Here is a 20546-nt window from a genome sequence, read left to right as displayed (position 1 = left end):
TTACCGCCATCTCCGGGTCACCCATTCGCAGTTTGTCTACCTCACTGAGGTGCTGAGACAGCATGGTCTGAAAGGGGACCAGCATGATGGAGGTGTTAAGATTCCTCTCAAGCAAAAGGTAGGCCTATGCCCTGATTAAAGACTGGTTGTTTGAAAATGCTGCCGTTTTAATAGCCTTACCACAATTAAATACATTTCTCCCTTTGTGATAATTTGTTGAGTGTCTGGGATAAATTTTCTGTTTACAGGTTGCACTCTTTCTCTGGTACATGGCAAACCAGAATAGCTTTCGAGAAATCTCAGACAAGATCAATTTGTCCCAGTCATCTGCACACAGGTAGAAAGTTTAGGTGATACATTGCTGCTAGAAAACCGATTAACAGACTGATGCTAGAACTGAAGAATAAACAGTTTGAAATATCCTGATTGATAATGAATTGTGTTATGCTCATAAAAACTCATATTTTCAGTGCTATTCTAATCTGTTGTATCCTATTTTACAGATGTGTAGTTGAAGTGCTGAGAACCTTTTGCACTATGGCTCCAACTTTTGTCAGCTGGTTCACCGAGTGTGAAAAGATGTTAACCTCTGCTGCCTTCAGGGCGATGTGTGGCATTGACTGCACCATAGGTACATTATGATAGCTTTTACTCATCCCCAGGGGATAGGGACATTTTAAGTTTTCACAACTGCAAGGTATACACAGCAGACATGGCATTGTACAGGGTAACAAAACTACAAACATGTCATTTAATTACAGTGCACACTGTTACAGATATGCTCAGACACACTATAGGGCACACATAGCAGCACTCGAAGAGGGTGGTGCAAATGTGCATCAAAATCATAACTTCTACCACGTTCATCAACTCGCACTGTCCCTTCCAAATTAATAAAGATATTTAAAGGGGGGGTGAAATGCTGTTTCATGCATACAGAGTTTTTTACACTGGTAAAGAGTTGGATTCCCATGCTAAACATGGACAAAGTTTCAAAAATTAAATTGTACATTTGATGGAGTATTTCAGTGCCAAAAATACTCCTTCCGGCTTGTGACAAGTTTCGGAAAGTTTTTTTCGAGTATGAGCATGTGTGACGTCAGCTGGGGCGGAATTTCCTTATATGGGTCCTAAGGGCACTTCTCCCGGAAGGGCGCGCGCGCACCCGTAGACCAGAGCGAGAGAGCGAAAGCAGTACGCCCATCAACGTTCCCTGCATTTCGACGATGTTTGTTTCATAAACAAGGCCCAGTTCGACGCCAGATTTGCAGATGGTCTAACGTTAATTCTTAGGATGGATCAGTCCCAACGATAAAGGTTCACGGTCGCGCGTTTTGGAACCGCAGGCGGTGAGTAAAACTGCTTCAAAATGTCTGTGTGTTGTTAGCTATCGGCGCGTAAGCACAGCAAGTAAACAACATGATCAAGTATAGTTAATGTATCTATGGAGCATGCGATGTATTGTGTGTGTGTGTGTGTGTGTGTGTGTGTGTGTGTGTTTAAATACATGTGTTTAGCTGGGGTCCGTTCTTCGTACGTCGCTAACTCACTTAGCTGGATTTGATTGTTGGCGATTTGGCATGATCTTGGATTGTTTGGTTCTTCGACGCTCATCCTGGACTTGCTGTCATAGCAACATGTGCGCAAACTTAAACCTGCTCGGGAGCAGGCTTATTTCATGTTAACAGGATTAGACCGCGGCTTCATAAGCGGAGCTGATACGGGAAGTCCAGCGCAGCGCGATAGTGCACTTTCTGATATATATATATATATATATTTATATTTATTTATTTTATTTTATTTTATTTTTTATTTTTTTTCTCGTGATTCGTGAGATTGTCATTTTTTGTCGCTTTTATGTTTAAAAAAACAGGTTTATTTTTTTTTTTTATTTTTATTTTTTATTTCCAAGCCACTTAAGACCCAATGTTGTAAAGCAGTTTTTTATTATAATTTTTTTTAGGTTATCATAATTTTTTATGAAGATCATACAATCATGACCATGCCGATTACAGATATGTCACTCAGGCTTCACTAACGTGATTGGTACTATAGACTATAGGCTAAACCATAGACTGCCATCAAGGCCTCAATGAAGGGGATTATGTGAACAGAAAGGGGATTCACAATGTAAATGTGCAGCCCAGTTACTATTGTGATTCTTAATATTCCAGATTAGTAATATTAAATAAAAAAAAGGCAGTTGACTAAAATCTTCCATATCACAAATGTGAAAGCAAAATGGCCAGGATCTGTGCATGACTTAAGAATTTTCAGAGATTCACATTTATGCACATTATTTGCAAGTGGTAAGAAAAGTTCCACAATTAAATATCAAGCTCACTGTATTACATACACTTATGCTGATCCTAACAGAACTGCATTTTAGGTGATTATGACATGTTCCTGCAGACAGGTGTTTTATGACCCCATTCCCTGACCCAAACCAGTTACAATGCAGCTCTAGCCAGGACAAGGGCACACAATGAAATGAACTTTGGCTAACTAAAGGGAAGATTTCAGTGTCTGAAAAGTCTGAGGGTTGCACACCTGACAGGGCCTGGGAAATTGTTGCATGTGCCATATTACACAACATTGCCAAAAAAAAAAAAAAAACACTTTTCATTAAATGTTTAATAAAAGACTAATATGCTTAGTTCCTTGAGTTTTATTTCAATTGTTCTTTGTAAAGAAAAGTCAGTGGTCAAGTGCCTGCAACAAGAGATATTAGACACATGCCTCATGCAACAAATAAAAAGGAAAAGTTGGCTATACACTGCCAACCTGTAGGCCTATGTCTCCTCTGTCTGTGCAGACTCTTCTGTAGGCCTTTCTGTAGATGTGGAATCCTGCAACTTATATTGCAGCCATAAACATACAAGTATAAATTAAGTAAAGTTATTTATGCACTTGCAGGTAGGCTAGTTCCTCCATATGACAGTTATCTGAGAGGGTTTATTCACTGGCCAGTGCAATGGAAACAAATGGACATTACAAAGTCTTACTTTCTTTTCTTTTGGAAAGTTAGAAAATGTCCACTTACTGCACATATTTCAGCCACCACTTTCTTGGGAACAGATACAAGTGTGTATTATGTAAAAGTGCACAAAAGAGGAAAACACAATGTCATTACAATGAACTACACTGAGGAAAAATGTGATCAATAACTCATGGCAAAATATGTGTACATTAACATAAGTTTATCAGTTTTCACTTTCACAAGTCAAAGCAATTCATCATGACTCAAGATATAACAGTTGAAATGACTATACAGCCTTAATTTAACGCAGCAAAAATTATTTTACAGTGTAGGCTAAGATATTTTCTATTTTTTTCTCAGCCTTTTTCTTGGTTGCTTTTATAAACAGAACACCATTTATTTAACAGTGCCTTTTATAAAAGAGACTATAATATAACTAAAAATGACCATTAGCCTATGTAGAATATTTTTGTACTTCACTTTTATTTGTTCCTATGTTCTAGTGTGGTGACTGACATTGCAATGCACAAAGTAATTATGCAATTATTAAAATACAAAAATATAGGCTAATAAGTGATAAAAAACATCTAACATGGCCACTTCTAACGGATTTAAATTGTCTGCTACTTTTTGCCAGCCCTCTCTCCTGGCTTTTGCAGACTTTGAGGTGTTCCCTGGCGTTTTGATTAAACATTAAAATTCAGAATAAACTTCGACTATTAGTTCTTGCTCTGCTGCAGAGGAAAACTGAGCGCGCTCTTTGGCCACGCTGAGCAGCGTTGCTGATCAATGTTTCTACTATCGATACATATCCCCTTTTAACCAGCGCATGAACGCGCAATTATCTCAGATAACTCAATCCAGCGATACTAATCATATCCGGCAAGTGTGTTCGAAGAACCGAGTTAGCCAGATCATGATTCGCACGATGATATCATCTTGGATGTGTCATTTGATCTCGGATGTAATAAGCAACGTACGAAGAACGGGCCCCTGGCCACTGTAGGTGTCTGTTTGTTTATTGAAACGGTTCGTGATTATATAGCTCCGCCCACATAGCACGCCTCCAGCCACTCGGGTTTTTCCGGAAAGACTCGGTACAGCCTATCTTTCTTTTATAAATATAATAAAACTAAATACTTTTGGGAGATATGAAGGATGCAATACTACTCTATAGGTACTCAAGATTAACAGGAGATTGACTGAAACTGAGTGTTTCACCCCCCCTTTAAGATTTAAAACCTCAGAGCATTAATATACAGTGTTTTATAGGATCAGTCAATAAAAAATTACCACTAGTCAAATTGTATATCTGTCATAAACTGTGCATTGTTATTGTGTATTGCAATTTGGTATTTGTTGTACCAGGTTGATAACTTCAGTTGCTTTATTTCACAATTTTGTTCTTCTTGATGTGTTTTTGTACTTGATGTTATTTACATTTCTCAAATTTTACCCACTAAATACAGTGTTGCAGTAATGTGTTCTGGCAGCAATGGATTTAAGAGTAATCACTATACTAGCAGCGATGTTGTAATGTCTACTTGACCATCACATGGATGATGCTTGGGGCTGTTAAGGCACATGGACATATAGGTATTATTATGGGGCATTGAGCATTTATCAAAACAGCAAAATAGACAATAACTGCAAATATATGAAGACAACACTATATTTATTAATGACAACAATTTAAAATGTTTTAAACACAAGTGGAACAATGCTCCAAAAATATAATAGAATTAACAGAATACATTAACACTACAATAGCCTTTTGTGAGAAAGAGGGGAGAGGAGGGGTGTGTAAAGGAAGAATGCTTATGTGAGGATGTGTGAAGTAATTGAGGGCCTTCTAGGCAATCAGAACAGCCACAGAAGAGACAAACGGGATTTGCTTCTATTGCTTGCTGAGAAACTCTCTCATTAAATTCTCAAATGAGATCCGCTGAGCTCTCATTTCCTCAAGTATTTCATCGTGTCTCCTCTGGCTAGCTTGTTCTGAGTCCTGGATAACATCTACAAGTTGGTTTGCTGGTGCCCTAGTCCTCCTCAGTCTACGTGTGTTTGGTGTCTGTGTACCCCCTGCTCTGCTGGTACCTGCACAACAGTGGCGGCTACTGGTCTGTCAAAGAGGGGAAGCTCATTTTCGGCCTACATCATAAAATTGTCCATTTATTTAAAAGTAAATTCTGCCCTACGTTCCTTTTCAAGAAAATGGTCTGTGACCCTGTCGTACCAACTAGGCGTCTTTTCCAGTGACTTGACCAGTGTTCTCTCAATGGCCAGCAGAGCTAGGCTGCTTAAACTGTCATAATTCAGAAGCGGAAGCAGTAATGCAAGTATTCTCTTTTATTATGGGTCAGAAGACACAGAATAAACACACGGGTGGGCTGGTGGCTCAGGGACTTGATGGTCAGCGTGGTGGTGAAGACAGGTGACGGTGCATCCAGTGAAGTGAACATCCAACACGACGAACACCACGAAAACACCGAACAGGACACGATCAGGAACTGGAACAGGAACTGGAACGGCTGACGACGACAAAACACTGAGGACACCAAAACCAACGATCTGACAGGGAAAGGAGAGTGCGATGAGTCTTTATAGCAGAAACAATTGACAGCAGCTGGTGAGGGGAATGAGATCAGGTGGAGTGCTGATCAGCTGAACGAGCAGCCACGCCCACTCACACACACCCACACACACAGAACAACAAATACACGAGACACGAAGAAACCAGTGAATTCATGAACCGTGACAGTACCCTCTCTCCTAGGAACGCCTCCTGGCGTCCCCAGACTCCCTTACCTGTCGATTGTAATCATCGATAAGAGAGTGATCCAGGATGTCTCTGGCAGGAACCCAACTCCTCTCCTCCGGACCGTAACCCTCCCAGTCCACCAAGTACTGGAATCCACGTCCCCTCCGCCTTGAGTCCAGAATACGATTAACCGAATACGTAGGTTCCCCTTCTACGAGACGCGGCGGGGGAGGAACCGGGACAGGCGGATTAAACTGAGAACGAAACACGGGCTTGATTTTGGAAACATGGAAGACGGAATGAATCCTCCTGTACACTGGAGGGAGTTTGAGACGGACTGCCACCAGGCTAATAATCTTAGTGACAGTGAATGGGCCAATAAATTTGGGAGCTAGCTTATTAGAGACGGAACGGAGAGGAATGTTCTTAGTAGAAAGCCACACTTTTTGACCAACGACGTATACGGGAGGCCTAGACCGGTCGGTGGCGATCGGCTTTAGCCTTGGTGCGCGCTCCCGCTTGGAGTAGAGTCTCACAGGCTCTAGTCCAAGTGCGACGACACCTCTGGACAAAGGCGTGAGCGGAGGGGACCGCGACTTCGGATTCCAGACTAGGAAAAATTGGTGGCTGGTAACCTAGACTACACTTAAACGGTGATAGGCCCGTAGATGATACTGGTAACGAATTGTGGGCGTACTCCACCATTGACAGTCGTTGGCTCCATGAGGAAGGATTCTTGGAGACCAAACATCGCAACGTTCTCTCCAAATCCTGGTTGGCTCTCTCAGTTTGGCCATTGCTCTGGGGATGGAACCCTGAGGACAGACTAACCGTCGCACCCAGTAATCTACAAAATTCTTGCCAAAATTTGGACACAAATTGGGGTCCTCTGTCGGAGACCACGTCTGTCGGGAGGCCATGTAGCCGAAAGACGTGGTCAACGACTGTTAACGCTGTCTCCTTGGCTGAGGGTAATTTGGGCAAGGGAATGAAATGGACCGCCTTCGAGAATCGGTCCACCACGGTCAAAACTACCGTGTTACCCTGAGAGGGTGGGAGGGCGGTGATAAAATCTAGAGCGATGTGGGACCAGGGTCTCGAAGGGATCGGCAGCGGTTGAAGGAGCCCATCTGGGGGTCGATTGGAGGTCTTACCAGTGGCACAAACTGAGCAAGCCAAAACAAAACTGTGAACGTCACGAGCCATACGTGGCCACCAAAATCGTTGCTTAACTAAAGACGTGGTACGACTGACTCCTGGATGACAAGCCACATTGGAACAATGACCCCACTGAATGACGTTGGACCGTAATTGCTCTGGCACAAATAAACGGTTCGGTGGACAACCGGGCGGAGGCGTTACCCCTTCTAAGGCCGTTCTGACCTTCGATTCGACCTCCCATGAGAGTGTGGAGACAATTAGGGTCTCCGGAAAAATGCACTCGGGAGTAGACGGGCGATCGGAATGGTCAAAAATACGTGACAAAGAATCGGGCTTGATGTTTTTGGAGCCCGGGCGGTACGAGAGAGTAAAGTCAAAACGTCCGAAAAAAAGTGCCCACCGAGCCTGCCTAGAGTTCAATCTTTTAGCGGTTCTAATGTATTCCAGATTCTTATGATCGGTCCACACGATAAAAGGTACCCCCGACCCTTCTAACCAGTGACGCCACTCTTCCAATGCTAACTTGACTGCCAACAACTCTCTGTTACCAATATCATAATTACGTTCGGCAGGGGACAAACGATGAGACAAAAACGCGCACGGATGCATTCTGTCATCTGTAGGAGAACGTTGGGATAACACTGCACCTACCCCCACCTCTGACGCGTCGACCTCCACCATGAACTGACGTGATGGATCAGGGGTAACTAAGATGGGGGCTGAAACAAAGCGGCCTTTCAGTTTGGCAAACGCAGCCTCGGCTGCGTCTGACCACCTGAACGTAGTTCTGGGGGAGGTCAAGGCGGTCAGAGGTGAGGCTAGTTGGCTGAAATTGCGAATGAACCGCCGGTAGAAATTGGCGAACCCCAGAAACCTCTGTAGGGCCTTACGGGAATCTGGACTTGGCCAATCCACCACAGCCTTAACCTTCTCAGGATCCATACGCATCCCCTCAGACTAAAACAATGTACCCTAAGAAAGGAACAGACTGTGCATGAAAAGCGCATTTCTCCGCCTTGACAAAAAGACCATTCTCTAGCAACCTCTGAAGCACTCGTCTGACGTGCTGAACATGTTCCTGGAGAGACGAAGAAAAAATCAATATGTCATCCAGGTAGACATAAATGAACTGATCGACCATGTCTCTCAGCACGTCATTGACGAGTGCCTGGAAGACCGCTGGACTATTGGACAGCCCGAAAGGCATAACCAAATATTCAAAGTGCCCCCTGGGGGTGTTAAAAGCAGTCTTCCATTCATTCCCCTTCCTGATGCGGACCAAATGATAAGCATTACGTAAGTCCAGTTTTGTGAAGACCGACGCTCCCTGCAACCTCTCGAAGGCTGAATACTTATCCTTTGCCGTGATGTTATTCAACCCTCGGTAATCAATGCAAGATCGCAGAGAACCGTCCTTCTTCCCCACAAAAAAGAACCCCGCCCCCGCAGGAGAAGAGGAAGGTCGGATGAATTTGGATGCCAGAGAATCAGAAATATATTTCTCCATGGCCTCCCTCTCGGGAATGGATAGAGAGTAAAGCTTGCCCTTAGGCGGAGACGTACCTGGCAGTAGATCTATTGCACAGTCATAGGGACGATGCGGAGGGAGAGAAGCAGCCCGCGACTTACTGAACACTTCCTTCAGGTCCAGATACTCCGTGGGCACGTTAGACAAATCCACTGCCTCCTCCTGAAAAGCAGAAACAATAACAGACGGACAAGCAGACACAAGACAGGACTCATGACAAAAACTGCTCCACTCCAACACTGATCTCTGCTGCCAGTCAATCTTGGGGTTATGCTTGATTAGCCAGGGGTGACCGAGAACAACAGGTGCAAGGGGGGAGTCCAGGATGTAAAATGAGGTAGTCTCTGTGTGATTTCCGGATACTGTAAGTGTAATGGGTCCAGTGGTGAATGCAATGGTGGGAAGGGCTTGACCATTGAGGGCGTGAACAGCAATGGAACGGGTGAGTGGTAACAGGGGAACGTGAATCTTGTGAGCGAATGTGTAGTCCATGAAGTTGCCTTCTGCCCCGGAATCCAAAAGTGCAAGACAGTCGTGAGTGTTGGCTGACCATCTAAGTCTTACCGGGAGGAGAGTTGATGTTGATGAGGTCTTCTCAGCGGAGATCCCACCCGACAGTAGCCTCAGATTTACTGCCGGGCTTGCCCTTTTACCGGGCAGTTGTAAGCGAAGTGACCAGCAGTTCCACAGTACAGGCAAAGGCCCTGGGATCTCCCCCTTTCCTTCTCCTCCCGGGAAAGCCGAGCTCGCCCGACCTGCATGGGCTCGTGATCGTAGACGGGGCTGACCGCGTCCCCGCCGCTGGCTTGCGTGGTCTCAACGGTAGTAGAAGCCCGAACCGGTAACTTCATCCGCTCCACACGAGAGAGACGAGAATCCACGCGAAGCGCCAGATCGATGAGTCCGTTGAGTGTAGCGGGTAAATCCAAGGCGTAGATTTCTCTTAGGACGCGGTCAGCCAGCCCATGCAGGAACATGTCCCACTGCGCTTCCTCGTTCCATTGACACTCAGCCGCCAAGGTCCGGAACTCTATGGCATAATCTGATACAGATCTGCCTCCCTGCTTGAGATCCGCCAGGGTTCGTGCTGCTTCTCTTCCCGCGACCGCGCGGTCAAACACCATCTTCATCTCGGCGGCGAGTGTCTGGAACGAGGCACAACACGGATCTTGATTCTCCCACACCCCCGTCCCCCACAGAGCTGCCCTCCCAGTCAGCAGTGTGAGTACGAATGCCACTTTGCTTTGTTCGGTGGCAAATGTTCTGGGCTGCAGAGAAAAATGCATAGTACAGCGTGTTAGAAATGCTCTGCAAAAATTCGGCTCACCACTGTAGGGCTCAGGGACCGGTAGACGGGGTTCTGACTGGGAGACGCTTGGTGGTGGAACTGGGGGAGCGGACGGTGTGGGTGGTGGCGCAGTGGGAGCTCGTAGATGTTGCAGCTGCTGGGTGAGCTCGGACACCTGCGCCACGAGAGCTTGAATGGCCCGACCCGACTCATTAGAAGTCCTCTCCTGAGCCTCAATCCGAGAAATGGTTACCCTGATGAAGTCTTCCAGAGAGGAGGATCCACTTGCTGCTCCCATCGTTTGGTCAGATCGTTCTGTCATAATTCAGAAGCGGAAGCAGTAATGCAAGTATTCTCTTTTATTATGGGTCAGAAGACACAGAATAAACACACGGGTGGGCTGGTGGCTCAGGGACTTGATGGTCAGCGTGGTGGTGAAGACAGGTGACGGTGCATCCAGTGAAGTGAACATCCAACACGACGAACACCACGAAAACACCGAACAGGACACGATCAGGAACTGGAACAGGAACTGGAACGGCTGACGACGACAAAACACTGAGGACACCAAAACCAACGATCTGACAGGGAAAGGAGAGTGCGATGAGTCTTTATAGCAGAAACAATTGACAGCAGCTGGTGAGGGGAATGAGATCAGGTGGAGTGCTGATCAGCTGAACGAGCAGCCACGCCCACTCACACACACCCACACACACAGAACAACAAATACACGAGACACGAAGAAACCAGTGAATTCATGAACCGTGACATAAACGGCCTTAGCCCATTGTGTTACGGGTGTAGGACTTGAGCCGCTGTAAACAGGAGAAGCTCCTTTCTACACCTGCAGATGTTGCTCCAATTGTTGCCACTAATGAGAACAGTTTGTAAAGCTGAGGCATTAACTGTCCAACTCCATGGTTTCGTTCCAATGAACTGCAGTAGCCAAGGCGACATCTAGTGTATATATCTATACCCGCCCGCACCCTCAGATCATTTGGACGCGGCTGTGTTCAAGAGGTAACAACGATATAAATACTGTTCATTTTCTCACACAAACCGCTCGTTTCGTGTCTTAGGCCATCAATGTGTACTTACGATGGGGAATTGTTTAATTTGGACGATGGGGAATTGTTTTAATTTGGACTCTGTGCATGCTCTTTAGGACAGTGACCATAGACCAGCATTATATGACTGGCAGACAAGAACGGTTTGACCTAAAAATATCAAAATTGAAACTACTGTGGAAAAAAAGACACCTACAGCTTGGATGCCCTTGAGGTAAGCTAAAACATACCAACATTTAATTTCAAAGTGAACTATCAGATCAGGACTTGCAGGGTAACAGGGGAAAGCTGTGTGATTATTTGGTGTTCCTTAAAGGGATAGTTCACTTTGAAAATTAAATTTTGGTATGTTTTAGCTAAAGTTGAACTTGAAGTTCTGACCTCAGTCTCCCTGAATCAAAGTGATGGCCATAACTTTTCAGGACACTTTGGAAGGCCTCCTCTGGAAATACCTGTCTCGTGTCATCAAATTTCCCTGGATTGACTAATTCTAAGAAGAGCATACTTTCCAAATTTGAAAAACGTCGAGGAATCTGCTCCAAGATGTTATCAAGGATGGCCATCGCTCTTGGGGATCCTGCAATTGGGTCAGACGGCGCTTTCTCATGGGCTCATCTCGTGGGTCTGATGTGAGATCTGCTGTTTTGGCATAAACAGCTTGGAAAGCCCCCTCTGACCTCTTCTCTTTGACAAATGCAAGAAGAGATTCAATTCTTTTCTTGCAGTAAAGAACATCCATCGCCCTCTGCTGGACAATATCAAAGACTAGTCAGTCTCAGAGAAGATTTGTTCATATGTGTACAGCATGAACACAAACTCAAAATCCTCCAGTTTCCTCACAAAGCCTTTGGCACAATCCAGTGTATTATCATCCATTGTCGTATCTGCAGTGATGTTCTCAAATGTCTGCAGGAGGCCATCATAATTGTTTGCCACAGTGCTCACTATCTGTGATGTGAAATTCCATCGAGTAGGAGCGTTTCTGTGCAACCTTGAACAGCCTGCAGACTCCAGAAAAGATGTCCTCTTTGTGGATTTTGAAAAAAATGTGGCAAACCCAGAGAGTGATGCAAAAAAAAATTCTGCACTCTGGCAAGCATTTAGCCCCCTGTGACAGCACCAGATTCAGTCTGTGTGCATAGCAATGCACAAACATTGCACTGGGGGCTATTGCTTTCACTTTGGCCTGCAGACCATTGAGATCTGAAGCCATGACAGCAGCTCCATCATAGGTCTGTGCCACAAGCTTATCCTTAAAATTGTAGCCCTGCATGTTCTCATTTAATACATCAAAAACGGACTGGGCATCTCGGCCCCCAGAAACATCAAAAAATCCAATAAAGCGCTCCTGAATTTTACCTGCACTATCTACATAGCGAACAATGACAGAGAGTTGCTCTGAATGGCACTTGAATGCGAGCACCTTCATTTATTGCATGCTCAACCCTGATCCTGCCCATGCAACTTAATCTTGCACATGCATTCACATGTGCATTGCTCTTTTCATGTCTTTTATATGCCCTGTCAAAGTTATTCAGATCTCCAAACCCCACCTTTGACCAAACAACACATCCATGAGATGGTTTCATCAAGAGGCATGGCCAGCAGTACATTTTATTTGTCACAGCACTTCCAGTCAGCCAGCTAACTTTGTCATACCAGGAGAGCTGAAAAGACCTGTTATTTTTCCCTATCTTTTGCACTAAATCAATCTTAGGTGTTGATCTGCCCTGCTGTTTAATTCTAAGTTTTTCCTCGTAAGGAACACTTTCAAATGGCTTCGCCAAAATCAGGTCGACAATATTAGCACTGTCTGCCATCGTGTGCAGTTTCACCCACGACGCTAGCCTAGCCTACTATATGAATGAATGAACGATCTAAAAAAAATATTCAACTGAAACAAGGAGTGTGGTGTATAATTGTGTGAAATGTATGATGAAAATCCAGCAATTTCGCCAAGCAAATATCAAGAAATAGGTTGCAGCAGTTTTTATTTCGACTGTACTTGAAAAAACTGTTCAGAGCAGCCCCATTGAAGTCAACGGACGCTGGGCTTCAACGGGGAAATGCACTGTGACGCTACGGGAATGTATGAGAAGGAGATCGAGTCAGCCGACCTGCTGTATGTAACTGATTCTGAACAAACTCGTCTTTGAGATGAACGTTTTCTAACGCATTTTTAGTCAATAAAATGTTAATACAATAGTACATATTTGACCATTCATTTTTCGACATTATAGGGGAAGCCGAGCTTCCCTTGCAGTCTTAAAGAAATCCCCACTGCTGCAGAATTCTCTGGAGAAACATCCCATGCGCTTGATTGCTGTCCCTGTTCCCCCCCTGCATCCAGCACCTCCGGCCTACAGACATTTAGGCCCCCCTCATTATCTCCCATAACTGGGAATTCAATGTCATGCTGCCCTCCTAAAAGTGAATCCATCTGATCAAAAAACTTGAACCGAACTACCCCCCTCCCTGTGCTATTATTATTGTCCTTGACGCCTTTGTAGCCATCGACAAGGGTCTGCCATTTACGGGCCACTTTGGCTGGAGAGAAAACCAGGCCAAATTTGCCAGTCAGCCTACTGGCCATTTCCTCCCACAACTTTTTTTTCGCCCCCTTTCCCCTCTTGATTCTGGTGTTGAACTCCTGCAGGCTCTGAGGGAGCTCATTGCCATCAGACTCCAGGTTTTCCCTGTGAGAGGAAAATCATTGAAACAATGAGAATGTCTGACTCGATTAAATAATTTTTTTATCATTTAGTTAATTAGTTCAGCCACCAAACAATTAACACTATGCCTTTCAGATGGAAACTTCTCTTACATTATGGATGCATGTATGTGTATATATATATATATATATATATAGTTCTATAGTTCCTGTCATACCATAGCATGAGACTGTCTTTTTCCAGAAAAGTAAATGCATGATTTGTTCTTATGAAAACTGACTAACAGGTCTATATCTTTCATTTGATTATGATGCAGTGGAATCCTCTTATAGTGAGCACATCCATACAGGTGAAATTGATCACTATAAATGGTTAGATAAGCAGAATTCAAGCATGTGTATAGAAATGATTCTGACATAAGATCACTACACATGAATGATAAATTGTGTTAGAAACGGTGTACGCACAGAACAGAGGGGCGGGGTGAGCAAAGCTCATTATCATTTAAAGACACATGCACTGAAACAGTGTGCTGAAATCAGAGCTGTTTTTGACCAGGTAAAATTAGTGTTTTCTTACAATACTAATGAGAATTTTTAATTAAAGTATATTACAAACTTTTAATTTAGACCCTAAATAATCATATTAGCTTGTACAAAAATGACATTATATGACCCCTTTAAAAGGTAGGTAATTTGTAAAAAATAATAAATAAAAAAATCCTCTATTGGTCATTCCATGTATTTGACATTGAATTGTTATCGAAAATGCTTCCTACTGGAAACAACACGTTCCTGTAACAGAATGAAATTAGCTGACAGGGCTCGTTCAGCATGCTCTCGCGCCACACGAGACAGGTTACTTTTGATATGAAACAAATCATCAGCTCTCAGATTCTGTACATTTTATTACAAAATTCAAACAATAAATACAGTTTTTGCGCTTGTAAATGTGACGTGACAGACTGCTGTTGTAAAAGCCTCAGTTCAAATGGCACGTGAACCGAATAATATATCTCCTTCACTACTAACGTTAGTTAATAGTAAACAAACACGAATGAACAGCTGGAGAACAATGTCACATAAAGTGACATTTAACGTACAGGAAAGCCGTGTAATGACCATAGCACGTTAGTTGGCTTGAAAAATTACCTATAGAGAGGAGTATTTTGCTAAATATATGCACTATATTACATATTTATTATATATTTTTTAATTATTTTAATTATACTTGTGACCGCATTACCACCTCGGGTGTGCATTATTTTTCGAATAATTCAACGGCCTGTCGTCAATTATTCCTTACTTATATCGTTAAAATATTATAACATTGTTATTGTAATAAAAAACGCATTATATTTAATTTGAGTTATTATTTTTAAACTTTAAAAATAATACCAGCTGACAGGGCTCTATGTTTACAGAATTAGGTGAAAGTGAGAGATTTTTTTCTTGAGAAAAATTAGCATGTATCTACTTTGCCTAATGTGTTTCCACATTAATTGATACTGAATCAAGATCGAAATCAAATCACAAGAATTTAATTGAAATTTAGAAATTTGTGTCAGGCAATAATAAGAAAACAGTAGCCTACCAGCAGGGCCGTTTCAAGGGGCCCTAGGCAAAAGAGTGAAGTGAGGTCCCAAGTCCTCCCTCAGGAAAAAATTTTAAATTCAGATGGGATTTCTTGTATTCTGGTGCATTTTAAGAGTCATGAATTATCAATTGGCACATACAGAAATTTAAGCACAGCACCTAATAAAGCAAAGCAAAAAAATAAATAAAAACATTTGGTGAATAGCCATGATATGTTTATTGTTATTCTCATAGCATATCATGAAAGTGAAGTGTGGAGGATTCGATATTTACTTTACAGGAAAAGAACTTCACTTCCCATAATGCCACAGACAGTAACGTCATACGTAACCAGACTTGATGGATTATAATTTTTTGGACCTAACTGCATGGGAGTCATAGGACCAGCTCATTTTGTTTGGAATTGACTAAGTTTTTACCGTGACCGCAGCCGCGGGCAGACACAGCCGTCAAGAGTAAGTCAGTGACAACACGTCTTTAGCTTTTGCCTTTATACATGGCAAAAAATCTCATGCGATCGTAATCTGGGCTTGTGCATCAAGAGGATTTAGCTCAAAGGAAGTTTTCTAACGCTGTAATTTAGCTACAACAGTGAAGGGTCGTGAAGTTGTCTAGTGTGTATTTTATGCTTACATTCTGCAAACAGAACAAAGTTGTGTATGACTATTAGTTGAACTTTTTCACCCTCTAACAACGCTCACATCTACCGTTGTGTTTGGTCACTGATGTCAAGGTTTATGTTCGCAGAGATGTGAAAACACGTCAAGACAGTTGTATTTGGAGATAATAATGGTTTACTTGCCGCTGTGTCTTTGGCGTTTTTCCTCTTCTTCTTTCTTTCTCTGTCTTTTAGAAAATCCTGAAGGGTATGAGCGCTTCATGATGACATTTTTAAATTTAAATGCCCGCGTAGCGCTGAGTGTGAGAACGACAGTTTCTCTTCCACTGACAGCTGGTGTGGGGGACCTGATGGGGGGTGCGCGACGGTGGATGTCACTTCAACAATACAGTGATAGGGCACTCATAGTGTTTGTCGTTGCATAGGGGGAATCCCTCTAGTTTGGGGGGCCCCTCTCACGGAGCAGTACTGGAGAGTGAGAGCGCTGTCTCACTGTGGTGGTTTGTTTACGGTGGTTGATACTGTTTGACGAGGGCAGATACACAACCTAAACGACCGTGCAGCCATCGGGGGCCCCCTTCAGCTGGGGGCCCTAGACAGCTGCCTACCTTGCCTACCCCATTGCGACGGCTCTGAGTGAGAGTGAGAGTGTGTGTGAGTGTGCGTCTGTGAGTGAGAGTTTGTGTGTGTGTTCGTCTGTGACTGACTGAGTGAGTGTGTGTGTGTGTGTGTGTGTGTGTGTGTGTGTGTGTGTGTGTGTGTGTGAGTGTGAGTGAGTGAGAGTTTGTGAGTGTGTGCGTCTGTGAGTGAGAGTGTGTGTGTGCGTCTGTGAGTGAGAGTGCGTCTGTGAGTGAGTGTGTGTGTGTGTCTGTGAGTGTGCGTCTGTGAGTGAGAGTTTGTAAGTGTGTGCGTCTGTGAGTGAGAGTTTGTGAGTGTGTGTGTCTGTGAGCGTGTCTGTGAGTGAGAGTGTGTGTGTGTGCGTCTGTGAGTGTGTGTGCGTCTGAGTGTGAGTGTGCGTCTGTGAGTGAGAGTTTGTGAGTGTGTGCGTCTGTGAGTGTGAGAGTTTGTGCGTCTGTGAGTGTGTGTGCGTCTGTGAGTGTGTGTGAGTGTGCGTCTGTGAGTGTGTGTGAGTGTGCGTCTGTGAGTGTGTGTGTGTGAGTGTGCGTCTGTGAGTGAGAGTGTGTGTGTGTGTGTGAGTGTGTGTGTGTGTGTCCGTCTGTGAGTGTGTGAGTGTGCGTCTGTGAGTGTGTGTGAGTGTGCATCTGTGAGTGAGAGTTTGTGAGTGTGTGCGTCTGTGAGTGAGTGTGTGTGTGAGTGTGTGTGTGAGTGTGTGTGTGTGTGTGCGTCTGTGAGTGTGTGTTAGTGTCCGTCTGTGAGTGAGAGTTTGTGAGTGTGTGCGTCTGTGAGTGAGAGTGTGTGTGTGTGTGTGCGTCTGTGAGTGAGAGTGTGTGTGTGTGTCTGTGAGTGTGCGTCTGTGAGTGAGAGTGTGTGTGTGTGCGTCTGTGAGTGAGAGTGCGTCTGTGAGTGAGAGTGTGTGTGTGTGCGTCTGTGAGTGAGAGTGCGTCTGTGAGTGAGTGTGTGTGTGTATGTGTGCGTCTGTGAGTGTGTGTGTGTGAGTGTGTGTGAGTGTGCGTCTGTGAGTGAGAGTTTGTGAGTGTGTGCGTCTGTGAGTGAGAGTGTGTGTGTGTGTGTGTGTGCGTCTGTGTATGTGTGAGTGTGCGCGTCTGTGAGTGAGAGTTTGTGAGTGTGTGCGTCTGTGAGTGTGAGAATTTGTGCGTCTGTGAGTGTGTGTGTGCCTCTGAGTGTGTGTGAGTGTGCGTATGTGAGTGTGCATCTGTGAGTGTGAGAGTTTGTGCGTCTGTGTGTGTGTGTGTGTGTGTGTGTGTGAATGTGCGCGTCTGTGAGTGTGCGTCTGTGAGATATGCGCGTCTGTGAGAGAGTTTGTGAGTGTGTGCGTCTGTTAGTGTGCGTCTGTGAGTGTGAGAGTTTGTGCGTCTGTGAGTGTGTGTGTGTGCGTCTGTGAGTGTGTGTCTGTGAGTGAGAGTTTGTGAGTGTGTGTGTGAGTGAGAGTGTGTGCGTGAGTGTGCGTCTGTGAGTGAGAGTGTGTGTGTGTGTGTGTGCGCGTCTGTGAGTGCGTCTGTGAGTGCGTCTGTGAGAGAGTTTGTGAGTGTGTGCGTCTGTGAGAGAGTTTGTGAGTGTGTGCGTCTGTTAGTGTGAGATTTTGTGCGTCTGTGAGTGTGTGTGAGTGTGCGTCTGTGAGTGAGAGTTTGTGCGTCTGTGAGTGAGTGTGTGTGTGTGTGCGCCTGTGAGTGAGAGTTTGTGATTGTGTGCGTCTGTGAGTGAGAGTTTGTGCGTCTGTGAGTGAGTGTGTGTGTGTGTGCGTCTGTGAGTGAGAGTTTGTGATTGTGTGCGTCTGTGAGTGAGTGCATGTGTGTCTGTGAGTGAGTGCGTGTGTGTGCGTGTCTGTGAGTGTGTGTGAGTGTGCGTCTGTGAGTGAGAGTTTGTGAGTGTGTGCATCTGTGAGTGAGTGTGTGTGCGTCTGTGTGAGAGTGTGTGCACGCCTGTGAGTGTGAGAGTGTCACGGCTGTATACTGTGTATTGTCGTATTTGCCGTGTCTGGGTGTGCTTTGCTCCTCCTACAGGTGTGCTGCGGTGCTGAGGCAATCAGGTGGATTGGGTGCACCGGTCCACAGGTGTGCCTGTCATTAAAAGCGTCCTGTTTGACGTCCTGATTGAGCGTTCCATTTTGTCACATCGATCCCTGGCCAGGACCGAGATGTTGATCGGCGTTGCGGTGTATTGCGAGAACTTGAGAGACAGTCTTTGTAATTAAGAATGTGAAAATAAAAGAGTATTGCAACCGCCGTAAATGTTTCCTCCTCCTTCATTGTTATAAGGGCGTAACAGAGAGTTTGTGCGTCTATGAGTGTCTCGTCTGTGAGTGTGCGTCTGTGAGTGTGTCTGTGAGTGTGTGTGTGTGCGTCTGTGAGTGTGTGCGTCTGTGAGTGTGTGCGTCTGTGAGTGCGTCTTTGTCTGTGAGTGCGTCTGTGAGTGTGTGTGCATCTGTGAGTGTGTGTGTCTGTGAGTGTGTGTTTGTGAGTGCGTCTGTGTGTCTGTGAGTGCGTCTGTGAGTGTGTGTGCGTCTGTGAGTGTGTGTGTGAGTGTGCGTCTGTGAGTGAGAGTTTGTAAGTGTGTGCGTCTGTGAGGGAGAGTGTGTGTAGAGAACAAGTTTTGATGTTCAAATAAATCCTGTTAAGTTTTCTGATTTGTAATTTTCTTTATTTTTTATAAATGATTTATTCTGTTTATATGTTCTGACAGCTCAGGTCCCTTTAAACACAACATGCATCTTGTTGTGCACTGTGTTTAACCCTCTGGGGTCTAAGGTGTTTTTGGCGTCCTTGAGATGTTTTGACATGTTCTTACATTTGTGCTTTTTTCAGTTGCTTATAAACATATTAATGGCAAAGGTGTAATTACACTCTATTTAGCACAAACAGGGCTACCATAATATGTGAACAGCATGTATGTTCATGTTTGTATTTTTGAGAGAATAATGTTTATGCATGGTTATTGAAAAAACTAAAGTTTCTGAAATAAGGCCACAAAACACATTCTAAATATGTGTACAAGACTTTTGAGTAATGGATGTTGTCGCCTAGAGTTTTTGCTTCAAAATGATCTGAAAATCTTTCTGCCTAATCATTCACATAAAACAATACATTGATTTAAATTTTGCAAAACACTTTCTGTTTGGAAAGGCAATATGCGAGTGGGCGTCAACGATCCAACACCATCATGCATATTTAGTGGTTCACACCTGAGGAGACAATGGGGCCCGCATACTTAATGAGCCATTCATTCAGGTGAGTCACTGAGCCACAAGAAAGAATGCAAGAGCAACAGTTGGAAGCATCTCAATTTTATTTATTTATTTTTTCCACAAATTGTGCTTGCAAATTGGCCTATAATATCCAAGGTAAACATGTTTAGTAATTGTGCAGTTAATTCTCATACTGTATTTTCAGTTTTGGAATATTTATCCTCTCCCCAAATTTGTCACTAATAAAACACAATAAAAATTATTTAAAGAAAAGGCTTATATTTACCTTTTAACCCTCTGGGGTCTGGGCTGTTTTTGGGGCCCTTGAGATGTTCTGACATGCTCTGACATTTGTGCTTTTTTCAGTTGCTTATAAACATATTAATGGCAAAGGTGTAAATTCACTCTATAAAGCACAAACAGGGCTACCATAATATGTGAGCCATGTGTATGTACATGTTTTCATTTTTGAAAGAATAATGTTTATGCGTGGTTATTGAAAAAAAAAAAAAAAATTCTGAAATAAGGCCACAAAACACATAAGCTGTGTCCCAATGTGAAGACTGCATCCTTCGAAGGGTGCGGACTTCAAACGATGCAGCCTATGCGTCCTCCGAACGACACACCATGCAGCCTTCGTAGGATTTCCTAATTGCGCAGCCAGGTGTTCCCGATCACCGCTCCAGGCGCCAAGCAACGGTGCGAGAGTAGCCTATGCTGCCATCCTGATAATTCATTTGATAAAATTAAGTAAACAGCTATGGAGCCAGAATTGTCATTTTTTATATTTTACTGGAGGACATGGTATTAAGGATGTTTCAGGTCATGTACTTTCGGCTTAGCCGAAGATTCAAATGATCATTTATATCTTACCTTGATGCGATTTTGTAGGCTAGTGTATTATTTTTTTATTATGCACATAAATGGACCTTGGTAAATATATTTACACAGGTTTTCAACCCTATTTTAATATAAAAACCCAGTTGAATAAAGTCCAGTGCGAATGTAACTCCCGCTCGTGATCGGCAGCTGTCAGTCACTACTGTTGCTAG

At 44.0% G+C, this 20546-nt stretch overlaps 1 long non-coding RNA gene across 1 annotated transcript in view; it reads right to left on the bottom strand.

Annotated features, from left to right (window-relative positions):
• Nucleotides 1-20546, bottom strand: part of LOC311081627 — a 525325-nt gene that overhangs the window by 256574 nt on the left and 248205 nt on the right. The gene's annotated exons all lie outside the window — the stretch shown is intronic.

This window comes from Abramis brama (genome assembly GCF_963993115.1).
Source record: "Abramis brama genome assembly, chromosome: 4".
NCBI classification, from domain to species: domain Eukaryota; kingdom Metazoa; phylum Chordata; class Actinopteri; order Cypriniformes; family Leuciscidae; genus Abramis; species Abramis brama.
This window is presented reverse-complemented; position numbering and strand designations above follow the sequence as displayed.